Raw genomic sequence first — 13,627 nt, 5'->3', positions numbered from 1 at the left:
CTAGGTGTGCATTGTATAACTTTCTCTATGCAACTCTACCCTCCATCAGAGCCCATTCGTTGCTGGTGAATTATACATTTAGTCAAACTTGTTCTATTATAGCTTCTAAGCTCTGAACCAACGTGACATGCGGAGAGCTTCATTCCAAGTTAAACTGTCCTGCGGAAATCATTTACTTAGTTTGTGTTCACACAATGAATGCATTAAAACTCACCATTGAATCTTCATACAAACCACACTGATCTTCTTCGTGGCTAAGAAAACGCTGTCAATGTAATAGCTATTATTTTCTTAAGGAAAGTGGGAAATATAAGAAAGCATATAACTGACGAACACAGAATTGTATCTGAAGAGATTTCAAAAACAATAACATATAAACGAAGAACTATTCATTGCATAATACAGAATAATACAGATACACCAAAAACCTATGAAATTTAATGACAAAAGATCTTTGTCAGAGAACTGCATTTCAGTATTAATGAACACAAAGTGACAATTCTAATTAAAATATAACGTATCTGGGCTTTCTAAATTAATTACCTCATAATAATTATCATCTTTCAAGAAGGAACAATTAACATATTTAAATTTCGAAGTTTCACATAAAGTGGTACGTTTAGTGCCAATAACAGTGGTAAATGATAAGCAGAGAGTGTATAACCAATATTAACATAGGATTTGTGACTTGTAAACTTGGTATATTTTATAGGGTATTTCTCAGAAAAGCATAGTATATACAGCACATTCTCACACACACACTCACAAACTCTCTCTCTCTCACACACACACACACCACATACACACACACACACACACATATATATATATATATATATATATACACAGAGGCACATTTGTGGCTGTGTTGTAAGACGTTTGCTTCCCAAACAGATAGTTGCAGGTTCAGTCTCTCAACGTGGCATCTTGGGGAGGTATGTTCAATAGTAGCCTCGTGTCGACCAAGGCCTTTGAGTGGATTTGGTAGACAAAAACTTGAAGAACTTCGTAGTACATGTGAGTACGTGAGTGTGTGGGTTCCTGGATATGCCTGTGTGGTTATACATAAATAATTACACAGATATACAAAATAGCATACATACACACATACGTAAGAATGTGTGTGTTTCTAAATATACATAGTAATACATAATGTTTGTGATAATGTACGTTTTTACACATTGTTGTACATATGTACACATATAGGTGTAGAAACACACATACACACACACAACACACAACACGCATGCACACATATACCAATAAATGGATAGTTTGTATTACGTATATATTTTAAAATAAATATGGAAATATGTAAGTTTATATTGTATACTAGCAGTATCGCCCGGCGTTGCTCAGGTTTGTAAGGGAAATAACTATAAAGCATTTTTAGAGAGTTATAGCCAAAAAATAGCCAAAAAATGGAAAAAAAAATGATGGTAAATTTTTTTTTGAGAGTAATAAAAGGTTGAGTTGCGTCCCCTAGACAGTCTGTGGTTTGTTTTTTTATTCTCGACCCCATGTCGAATTTATCGATTTTTTTCAGAACTGGGGGAACTTTTCAAAATTTTCGCTGCGTAGTTTTGAATTATGAAATGGGCTATGTGTGTGTCAAGTTTCATCAGAATCGTTGAAAGCCGTGGTCAGGGTGAGGGTACGAGAAAACAGACACACAGAAACACGCACAGACAAACTGCCGTTTATATAGAGAGAGATTACATAATATAGATTTAATATATAACATATATACGTGCATATGTGCATACAAATATATATATATATATATTCATATCATATGACTGTATTGCGATTCTCACAATTCCCCGAATTTATTAATTGCATTTTTCTCATTAGTAAAACTTCCGCATCTCCCAAGAATTACGAGGCAGGTTTCTCGATGCCGACCAAATACCAAACAAATCTCCAACAATTCCCTTGACATTTAAACCAAAAATATGACATATACCATGATATTATTATTATGTAACATTTGCGAAGTTTTTCAAGGAAGAAAACTGGAAAAATATTTGAATTGCTATAAATATGCATGATTTATTAACGGATGCAATGCATATGTAAGGACATATGTGTGTGTTGGTGGGGGGATTGGATACATAGAGAAATAGATACATATACACATACCATAACGTGTATATATGCATACATACACATGTATGTGCATATATATGCATGTTTATATATATATATATATATATATATATATATATATATATATATATATACATAATGGAGGCGCAAAAGCCCAGTGATTAGTGCAGCGGACTCGCGGACGTAGGATCGCAGTTTCTATTCCCAGACCGTGTGTGTGTGCAAACACGCATGTTCTTTATATATCTACAATCAGCGAAACAGACCTATTTATGGGTGCGTACACCTATTTTCTCTCTAAGTATGCTTTTAATGTCGGTTCCAAATTAAGTCGGCGAGCTGGCAGAAACGTCAAATTAAGTACCAGTGGCGTACTGAGATCGATCTAATCGACTGGCTCCCTTCTCCATCATTTCAAGACTTGTGGCTAGAGTAGAAAGAAATATTGGTTTCAAATTTTAGCAGAAGGGCAGCAGGTTCGGGGAAGGGTCTAAGTATATTATAACGATCTGATTGATCAACTGATGCTTATTTTATCGGCACCAAAAGAATAAAAGGCTAAGTCGACCTCGGCTTAGGTAAAGACGGACAAAATGCCAACCGTGTGCTAACGAATCAGCCAGCTCGCCCCATTTTTTAAAAATACTTTCATCATTAGTTGCACATTTGTGGCACAAGGCCAGAAAGTTTGTGTGAGATATAAATCGATTACATCGACCCCAGTGTTCAATTGATACATATATTATTGATCCTAGAAGTATGAAAGGCAAATTTGAACTAGGTAACATATGAACGCAGAAGTAGAGACGGACGAAATCCCATTAAGCATTTTGACTGGTGTTTTGACTATCCACCCAAGTGGCCACCTTGTATTCTTTTCATGTTAGTTCCAAATCTCAAATGTCTGAGCAAATACCGTGAAGTTTCCTGTATGACCGTCTATATTTACTCCCCCATTTCGCCTTAAATCTTGTATACTCTTAATAATAACATGAAAAATATTGTTGAAGGAAAATTTGTTTCATCTATATCATGCATGTACATAATAAGTATATTTACATCAAGTTCCGATTTACAGCATTTAATTAAAATTAAAATTAAACCACGACTACACACAGGCGCAAACCTAAGATTTAAGATTTTTGATTTTAAAATATTATTTCAAGCCACTGTATTTACGTACTACCCTGTAAATCCCTCATTTACTGTCCATAATGGGAGCGTATAATATCGTATACAGATGTTAACGATTGCTTCTTGTAACTTGCGAATTTAATTAATATATTTAATTGGTTTACTAACGTAGCAACAGCCACACTCCTCGGGGATAAACTAAAATAATCTATAGTATGAAAATTAGATGTTGTCATCTCATCAGAAATTTGCGTATGGATGCATATATATATATATATATATGTGTGTGTATATCTGTGTATGTATGTATTTGTGTGTGTTTTGGTATATGCATGTACGTGTATGTGGGTGCCTGTTTGTGTATTCGTGTGTGTTAGTATGTTCCGGTGCATGTATATGTTTGTATGGACGCATATACATAGACAGATAAATAGAGAGATATACATATGTACATGTACATATGTGTGTGTTGCCGAATTTACGTATATATTCATATGTATATGTATATATTTATGCATGCGTACACACATAAGTATATATATATATATATGTGCGTATAGAAAGAGAGAGGGGGGCAGAGAATTTGTGTGTGTGTGTGTGTGAGAGAGAGAGAGACTTATATATAGATGGCTAGATAGAGGGGTAAATAGATGGATAAATAAATAGATAGATAGACAGATAGATAGGTGGATGGATAAATCGATGGGTAGATAGATAGATACTCAAATTCCCATTTCAAACTTATGTTGAGTTAATTAACAGTAATTAATTCATCTAATACCCATTCTACTGATCCAGAATATATTACGGCCAAATTTAATTCTAAGCATTGTTATTACTATCTCCGTTTTCCTCAACAACTTCATCGAATACACTGATCTCCAGAAAGTGATACCATTTTCGAAATCCATGATTTGGGTCTTGTCTCTATTTTCTGAATAATTGTATTGTATCACTTTAAAGATTTCTGACATATTCTTCCATAATATTGTACAAGTTGGTATTTAAGTGGCGAAAGGTTAAGAGGATTGATGTTCAGAGATTGGTAAGGTTCTGTTGCTGCAATGTATTACTTGTCACAGATTTCTCTATGAATATTACGATACCACAAAAGTGATACATTCCTTAAACATTGGATATGGATTAATGTTTCATATCTATATGGCGAGTTGGGTAAAAATTCGTTATTAGCGATAGAGGCAGTAATAGTTTAAAATATCATTCTACATATCTAACTTAACGTGGATATATATATATATATATACAGAAAGGTGTGACACTACAGTATTCGCCGTGAGAAAGCATCTCACACGGACGTATAGTGTTAAAAAACACAGAAGTGAATCGTATTAATATTTGATATCTATTTTCGCTTCATTTTCATAAGAATTCCAATTATGGGTATTCCTTGGTTCACGTATTGAAACATAAAGAATGCGGAACCATATTATTTGAGGCGTAATCCGTCAGCGTCTTGCCATTATTGTATTTCTGTTTTAACGAAATATGTATTTGATTGGAAGATTAGAGAGAACACTAATCTGTCAGTGGAAACTATTAAATTATGTTAGCTTAATCCGTTTTTACAGTTGATTTCATACAGCTGTAGTGTTTTTAATCATCATCTGCAAATACGTGTAAAGTTGGGATGTACACGCACATTCTCACGCCGCTCCCCCAACATGCATATATACATACATATACATATTTGTGTGTGTATGTATATATACTCTTTTGCTCTTTTGCTTGTTTCAGTCATTTGACTGCGGCCATGCTGGAGCACCGCCTTTAGTCGAGCAAATCGACCCCGGGACTTATTCTTTGTAAGCCCAGTACATATTCTATCGGTCTCTTTTGCCGAACCGCTAAGTCACGGGGACGTAAACACACCAGCATCGGTTGTCAAGCAATGCTAGGGGGACAAACACAGACACACACATACATATATATATATATATACATGTATACGACGGGCTTCTTTCAGTTTCCGTCTACCAAATCCACTCACAAGGCATTGGTCGGCCCAGGTCTATAGCAGAAGACACTTGCCCAAGATGCCACGCAGTGGGACTGAACCCGGAACCATGTGGTTGGTAAGCAAGCTACTTACCACACAGCCACTCCTGCGCCAATATATATATATATATATATATATATATATATATTATATATATTATATATATAATACGGTGTACATTTAGACGCATAAGGAATCCACTCGTGGCATTCAACACGCTAGAAAAAACAGCTACGCTCTATAACCACAAAATTAGGGATAAAATCCGACAGGAACGAAATGAAAAAATAAAAACATTTTACCATCCTCTGCAACTCTCCTGAGCGATTTCCTTGTTTAAGTTGGTTAATGCTGCCATAATCCTAAACTGCAGTTCATCTTTGGTATTAAAAGGAGTTTTGTTGGTCTCTCGCCCAGCTGCATCCCACATATAATAATCAAGGGCGGTTGCAATCGGGGGAGTTAGGTGGCCAGATGTTAGGGATGATGTGGTCACAGAACTTGTCTGACAACTATGACTGAGTTCGAGGCATGGTGCAGGGTCTTGTTGCCAGACGTAGAACCTTCCAGAAGCCATACCTTGAGCCAGGGCAGCTCTACTTTCTCCAGGTACTTGATATGGGCTTCCGTGTTGAGTCTGAGACCGTGTGGGAAGAGGAATGGAGGCATAACATCGCCATCCCTAGTGATCACTCCAAGCACAATGATATTGACTGGATATTTGATTTTTATCACTCTCGGTACATGTTTTGGGGACACGGAAAACCAACGATTGTTCTGTGTGTTTACCATCTGATCCTGGCAGAAATGTTTCGGTTGGAGATGCTTGAGTTTAATGAAAAGCTTCATAGTACAGTCTTTCCTCTTGTCTTTGATAACTTGGGATAATAATTGGCCCTTTCTTATCTTGCACGAGGAATACGGAATAATAACTTCTAGCACTACCTGCCTGATAAGAAACTCAGACACTCCCATGTCCTGGTGATGGATGTGATTGCCTGGTAGGGATCGTTGTCAATCATGGTAAACAAATTCAGGTGTTCTTTTATGATCATAATGATCAGATTGGGTTTTCTGAGCTACCGCACATTCGTAATAAGCATTAAATTCATCCAACTCTTTCCAAATGCTCTGCACTCTCGTCAGATTGACGTGAAAACACTCTGAAACATTCGTATTGGAGCTTCCAGCGCGAATGCCAAGCAGTACAGCATGTGGTTTCCATATCTCTGGCAGAGTGAATTGCATCATAGTGCTGTTTTTTTTCACAGACGATTCCTAACTGTCTACTGTGTAGTCGACAAAATATAAAAAAACAAACAATACGCATGCGTGGAATTAAAAATATGAAATGGTGACAATTTACCCATCACACACTGTATATATATATATATATACATATGCAGTGTGCATATCTAATATATAATATATAATTGTATACAATATCTAATACATAATTCCCCCAACAAGGTTTCACTCACCTTCAAAGCCAAAATACCATCGACTGAAAATAATTTTATGAAAGAAAAGGCGGCCCCCAAAATATATGAGTGTTTTAGGTAGAAATCACGAAATTACTACATAGCGGGCTACATTACTGAGTTATATAAACCACTGGTAACGCACAGAGACAAATATGGTTATTTTATCAACATTTTCTGCGCGATTTTACTGAAGAATTTATATATGCTTTGAATAGGAAAAAAATATAAAGTGGCGGAAAAAATATTTAAAAAAATATACGTTGTGTTGATTAAAGAAAAAAATCACATAACAAATGTATTAATAATGTTAAACTCTATTTTATTTGAAGTAAACTTAAAATCTGTTCATTTTATTTTTTTTTCAAAATATGATTTACATTTTTTTTTTCCTTTTTTTTATCTGTTAACAAAAATTCATAAATATTTTCTATTATCCTTAACAATTTTCATAAATCTGTCAATTTAAATTTCTGAACAACTTTACTGTGAATGAAACAAAATTTCTGAAACACACCGATTTGTATTTATGGGGAGGGGATGGGGCGAATTTTTATCGTTTTCTTTCTCCAGTAGTTGGGCCGTGGCCATGCTGGGGCATTACCTTGAAAGATTTAGTCGAATACATCGACCGCACTTCTATATTCTTTTTGTGTTTGTATGTTCGATACTGATTCTACTTAAACCTCTTGCCGAATCGCTAAGTTACGCGGACGGAAACAAACAAGTACCTGCTGTCAAGCAGTGGTGCGTGCCAGACACAACACAAAGACAGAATGCACACACACACACACACACACACATATATATATACATACGGCGGGTTTGTTTGAGTTTTCGTAAACAATATCCAGTCACAAGGCTCTGTTTGGCCCGGGGCTCTAGCTAAGCACACTTGCCCAAAGTACCGCACAACGAGAAATTAACCAAAGACTACATGCTGGGAAGCAGGGTTCTTACCCACACAATCACACATGCGTTTATATACTGAAAGGAAATTAAAGGCTGTAGTATTTCACGAGATAGGTCGTTGTTTATTTCCAGGTCAAATCTGATTGTGTAGGTTCGATATCAAAGATATTCTAGCCGTGAATAACTCATGCTATCTACGACTACATTATCCAATGTATTTTTGACTTTATTTGTGGTGATATGTTATCATTTGGTGACTGTTTAGCTGCTAATATTAGCAGGTTTTGTGGTTATGGAAAGAATCTCTTGTGGAATCATACAACAGATATCCCGTTGCGTACTCGAGCAGAAAAGTTAATCTTAAATAACTGCGCCTAAGAAATTGGTCAGGGAGTTGTAGCAGCAAATGTTGACAAACGAAAAACACCATTGACTATGCTGAAACTTCAAATGAAGTCCTCACTACTCTTTTGATTCCTAAAATAAGGTAATTATAACAACAACAAAAAAGAGAGAAAAAGGGCTACATCAAAACTCAATTCTTCGTTTCGAAAATGGCATTTTAATTTTGACCTTATTTATGGAAATATTTATAAATATTTTAGGAAGGCGATAGTAAAGAGAACAGCATTTTCTTGCAAGTCTTGTCTCTTTCTCAAAAGATGCAAAACTGTCAGTGAAATTCATATGCTGGTGTTTATATTTTAAAGAACATTCTGTGACCAAAATCCGAATACGAATATTTCGCAATTTGAAAACAAAAATTTTCTTTTAATCAAGTGAACACAGGATTTAAGTCAGAAACTTCTCACTCTTATTTAAAATCAAAATATTCGTTACATATATGAGTATGAGGAATAATAATAGATATTTACAATAAGTGAGCTGACAGAATAGATCGCGATTTTGAGTTTATTTGCCTAACATTTCACAGAGATCAATATTTCTTTTCCTGCTTTAGGGTTTAATAGAATACCTAAGGAATAAGAACTGGGGGCGATACAATAAACCCTTATAAACAAACAAAACAATGGGGTCACGTTTATAAATGTAAATAAGAGTGTGTAAGCATGTATGTATGGATAGATGTATGTTCGTACGTATGTATGTATGTACGTGTATGCAACCATTAAGTGTACGTTTGTACCTACACTAATGTGCGTTAATACATATAAGCTGATAAACATATATTAAATAAATTAACCTTGAAGGAAATTGCAAGTATAAATTTCAATATAATACTTAAAATGTGACAATCTCCTTTCCTTAAATCTTCATATAACCACCAGGTTTTTCTGAAAATGTGTTTTGACATTTTTCTTCTCTCGTTGACATTTGTGGAGGATAAATGACATTTATACATCTTTTGTGTTGTGTATAGTGATTGTGAATGATTTTCTTCAATATTCTTCGACAAGAGTGAAACTTTCTATATTTATTGAACTTTTATTGGAATGGCTCTGAACGTTTCTGACCTTTCTAACAATTACGATATTTTTATAAAGTCTCCCTACTTATAAGTAAATATGTTATACGTCTACCACTTAGCAATGTACAAAACATTTTTTAGTGAACAGTATCGATATAATTCGGATTTGTACCAAACTATTAAAACTGTACGAAATGTATTTCAAGTTGTAAAACCAACAGGAGATACATATTGCCTATATATAGACACAGGATGCATTATCGAACAAATTACGAAACTAATAGAACTTCAGTGCAAGTTAAGTTACAAAACAAACGTTGATTCGCTTAAAATCATGAATCCGATATTAAACTCCATGTTGATGTTTAACCGCAGGTCAGCAATGATTGAGTTGAACTCTTTCGATAATTATTTCATTATGATTATCTCTGCGCCATATTAAATGCTTAACTGTTTTTCTTCTGGCTTTACGTTGAATTCAAATTCCGCCGAGGTCGAGTTTGCTTTTCACCCTTTCAGGCCCGATAAAATACGTACCTCTTGAGGACCGGGGTTAATGTAGTCGACTAGACCCCTCCCCAGAAAATGGTAGGCATTTTGGTTATAGTAAGAAAATTTTCATTGTGATCACTCCTTATACATTCAAATACGGCAAATTACAGACCCTGTTACGCACGGCATGGTCAGTATTGGCTGATATGCCATATATATATACATATGTTAAAATTGATATATGAAATTTATATATACATACATAGCAACAGAAGCATCGTCCCCTATGGGTCTGCTGCATTTAGGTGGCAACTATACTTCACGATATATATATATATATATTGATAAGAAAGGTAAGACAACAAAAGAATGAAAGAGACCTCGATATTATGTAAATAGAGGAATTTATCTGTAAATATATGTGACAATTATTCGTTAGCCATGATAGAGAGAGAGAGAGAGAATGTGCGTGTGTTTGTATGTATGTATGTATATGTTTCTGTTTGCCCCCCGCCATCGCTTGGCAACCGATGTTGGTGTGTTTAGGTCTCCGTAACTATACGACGGGCGTATTTCAATTTCCGTCTACCAAATCCACTCACAAGGCTTTGGAAGGTCCGCGGTTGTAATAAAAGTTACGTGCTCAAGGTGCCACGCAGTGATACTGAACCCGTGACCATGTGGTTGAGAAGGAAGAAGCAAGCATCTTACTGCACAGCCACAGCCATATTTTCTACACGTTGTAGAAAATATTTGATGCATACTTTTTGAGTAAAAAAACATAGTATATCAATATAAAAGAAAACAGATATATTATAATATAAAACAACTGAATAGATGTATTAAACTGCATGCCAGTCAATTTCCTATTTTCATGCAAACAAACGTTGTTTGGCTTTTGTGATTTCTACTTAATGTAAAGTTAGAAAAATTATAACTATAATATTTTTACATGATTGAAAATATCTCAACAGGATTAACATAGGTTACATGCTTTTTTATAGCACATATTTCAATATTACATGAATATTACATCACCAAAATCTGATCGACTTTGACTGCATCAGGACGTATGTATGTATACGACTATATTTTCAAACTGCTATTATCTTTGGTATTAGATTTCTTCAAATAGTACTTGCGTCTCAACAAACGATAATTCAAAAGTAAGCAATTCATGATAATATTGGAAACTACATTAATGCACAGATTGAGTATGTAAAATATTTATGGATTTTTAGAAAAATAAATGCCAAAATATAGAAAAAAAAAGAATTAAGTTTTTAGTTTATATCTAGTTTAGTTGTTGTTAAACAAAAATATGTTATTTCTGAATTAAATATATACGATATTTTCTTAAAAGGAAATGAGTACTCGATCTTTTCTTCTCATGTCCTCCCTCTCCTTATCTCACCCATATATATATATATATATATATATATATATATATATATAATATAGAGAGAGAGAGAGAGAGAGAGAGACATTGACCGATATAGATATATATAGATATATGTATATATGCTTATATATATATAGATATACATTCATATATACGTATATATGTTAATATATATATAGATATACATTCATATATATGTATATATGTTAATATATATAGATATACATTCATATATATGTATATATGTTAATATATATAGATATACATTCATATATATGTATATATGTTAATATATATAGATATACATTCATATATATGTATATTTGCTAATATATATAGATATACATTCATATATATGTATATATATTCATATATATGTGTGTGTGTGTGTGTGTGTATGCATGTAAATATATTCTACCTACCTATCTATCTAGTTGTTTATATCTATCTCTCTGTCTATCTATCTGTCTATCTGTCTATCTATCTGTCTATCTATCTATCTATCTATCTATCTATCTATCTATCTATCTATCTGTCTATCTATTATATATATCTATTATATATATATATGTGTGTGTGTGTGTGTGTGTGTGAAAAGGCATGGTTCTGTGGCCGAGCTCACGATCATGAGTTAGTGAGTTCCATTCTCGGACTGGGTGACAAGCTCTAACGGCTTTTGCATATCCCTTATATAACATCCGTGGCATGGACAAGAGAGGTTGGGCTTTCTCTGCCGGACTTGTGTCATGACCGAAGTGATGGTCTTTAATTTTTATTCTTAATTTTCAATTCGTAATTTTTAATCTTTGATGCTTAATTGTATTGCTTATCTTGAAAGGGATGTAAAATTAGAAATATAACGTTTTGAAATAGAACCTGAAGATATGTAGGAATAATTGTAAATCTGTCGATTGCATATATGTATGATCTAATTAATGATGAGCAATAAAGTATGATCTAATTAATGAAGTATATTTTATACTTAGCTGGTAATTTTGGTTATATCTTTTAAGTATAATTCCTTGATGTGCAAACTGATACCATGAGTTTACTGTCAGATATACTCATTAGGTTCTTTTGCATTATCTGAAATAGAATACCCGCATATCGATTAATCCCCCAAATTGAATTGATATTGACTTTTATCAGAAATCTTGTATATTTATAGATACATTTATAAATATGCGATAAATAAGACCCCAAAGTACGATATGTAGATGCATATAACGCTGAAAAGTTGCACCTGATTGACTTGGAAATTTGTTTTCCAAAATTTTATATACATACGTTCACACGTGCATACATGCATAGATACATACATACTTACAGATAAACATGAATACATACATCAAAAAATATATCAAAGTTCCTTCCAGAGACTTAGTTTCACAGACTTAGTTTCACAGAATCAGTGCCGTAAATTCTGCCCCGCATACACCCCCCCCCCACACACACACACACACATAATAACACCTGGATGAAACGCCCATCCGTCACAGATTGCTCATCTTTATTAACAGCCTCAACTGGAACAATGTGAAATGTAATATTTGCTCAAGGAACGAACACATCACCCGGTTCACTAACCGAAACCATTAACTTATGATTATATTGGTTCCAGATGTGCCTACCTCTCGGTAGGAAACGCAGATGAGGCAGAGGCATTAAACTCCCTGATTCACCAAATGCCACATATCAGAAGAAGTTTTAAATAATGCTGAAGCACAGCCAACAGTGGTGCCACAGCATGGCCGCAGCTTTAAAGTTGAAACAAATTTAATCTTAGAGACTAAAGATTTGTGCAACATCCTAGCCACTAATTCACAAGCCACCTCCACACATACGATATGTAAGTGGAACAGTAGACTTTCGCAAGAGTTTTCAGAAGTTAAAAATGTGACGCCGTTTTAATATTTCAACGATTGTGCTTTGTATGAGGGTTAGAAACCAGCTCCTTCCTCAGAGGACGTATTTAAGTAATTAGACATAAAAGTAAATACATACATACGGATATACAGACATACATATATACGGAGATACACACATACATAGAAACACACATACATACACACACACATACACACATACCTATACAAACATTGATATATACATACATAAATACATATACATGTGTACATACATACCTGAGCTAAAAATGTCAACAATGATAGCGCAGTCCATAATTTACTTTGAGATCAATAAAAGGTCAACACATGTCACTGGAAACAAAACCAAAGGCAAAAGCCAAAAAAAAAAGAAACTAAAAATCACTGTAAAAAGAAATAACAAACAACTTTTAGCTTTGGAGAAATCTGAGGAATTGCCAAAGAGTCAAGTGTCATGACCTAATTAATCATTTTACATATATGATATATATATATATGTATATTATTAATATATATATATATATATATGCACTCCACACAAACCACACATATATATATATATATATGCACACATATATACACACACAACACACACATATATTATATATTATCTATATATATATATATACAAACACAACATATATATATATATATATATATGTGTGTGTGTGTGTTTGTGTGTGTATAGATACACACACACAGCATACATATATATGTATACATACACACACATACACGTATACTTACACCTACATCCACATTCGC

The 13,627-nt window shown here is 34.0% G+C and overlaps 1 long non-coding RNA gene across 1 annotated transcript in view; it reads left to right on the top strand.

The window, feature by feature from the left end:
* The window catches only part of LOC118766496, a 293,006-nt gene that overhangs the window by 80,502 nt on the left and 198,877 nt on the right, over positions 1-13,627 (top strand). The gene's annotated exons all lie outside the window — the stretch shown is intronic.

This window comes from Octopus sinensis, linkage group LG1 (assembly GCF_006345805.1).
Source record: "Octopus sinensis linkage group LG1, ASM634580v1, whole genome shotgun sequence".
In the NCBI taxonomy this organism is placed as follows: Eukaryota; Metazoa; Mollusca; class Cephalopoda; order Octopoda; family Octopodidae; genus Octopus; species Octopus sinensis.
The sequence above is the reverse complement of the archived record's forward strand: the minus strand, read 5'-3'. Positions and strand labels throughout refer to the sequence as shown.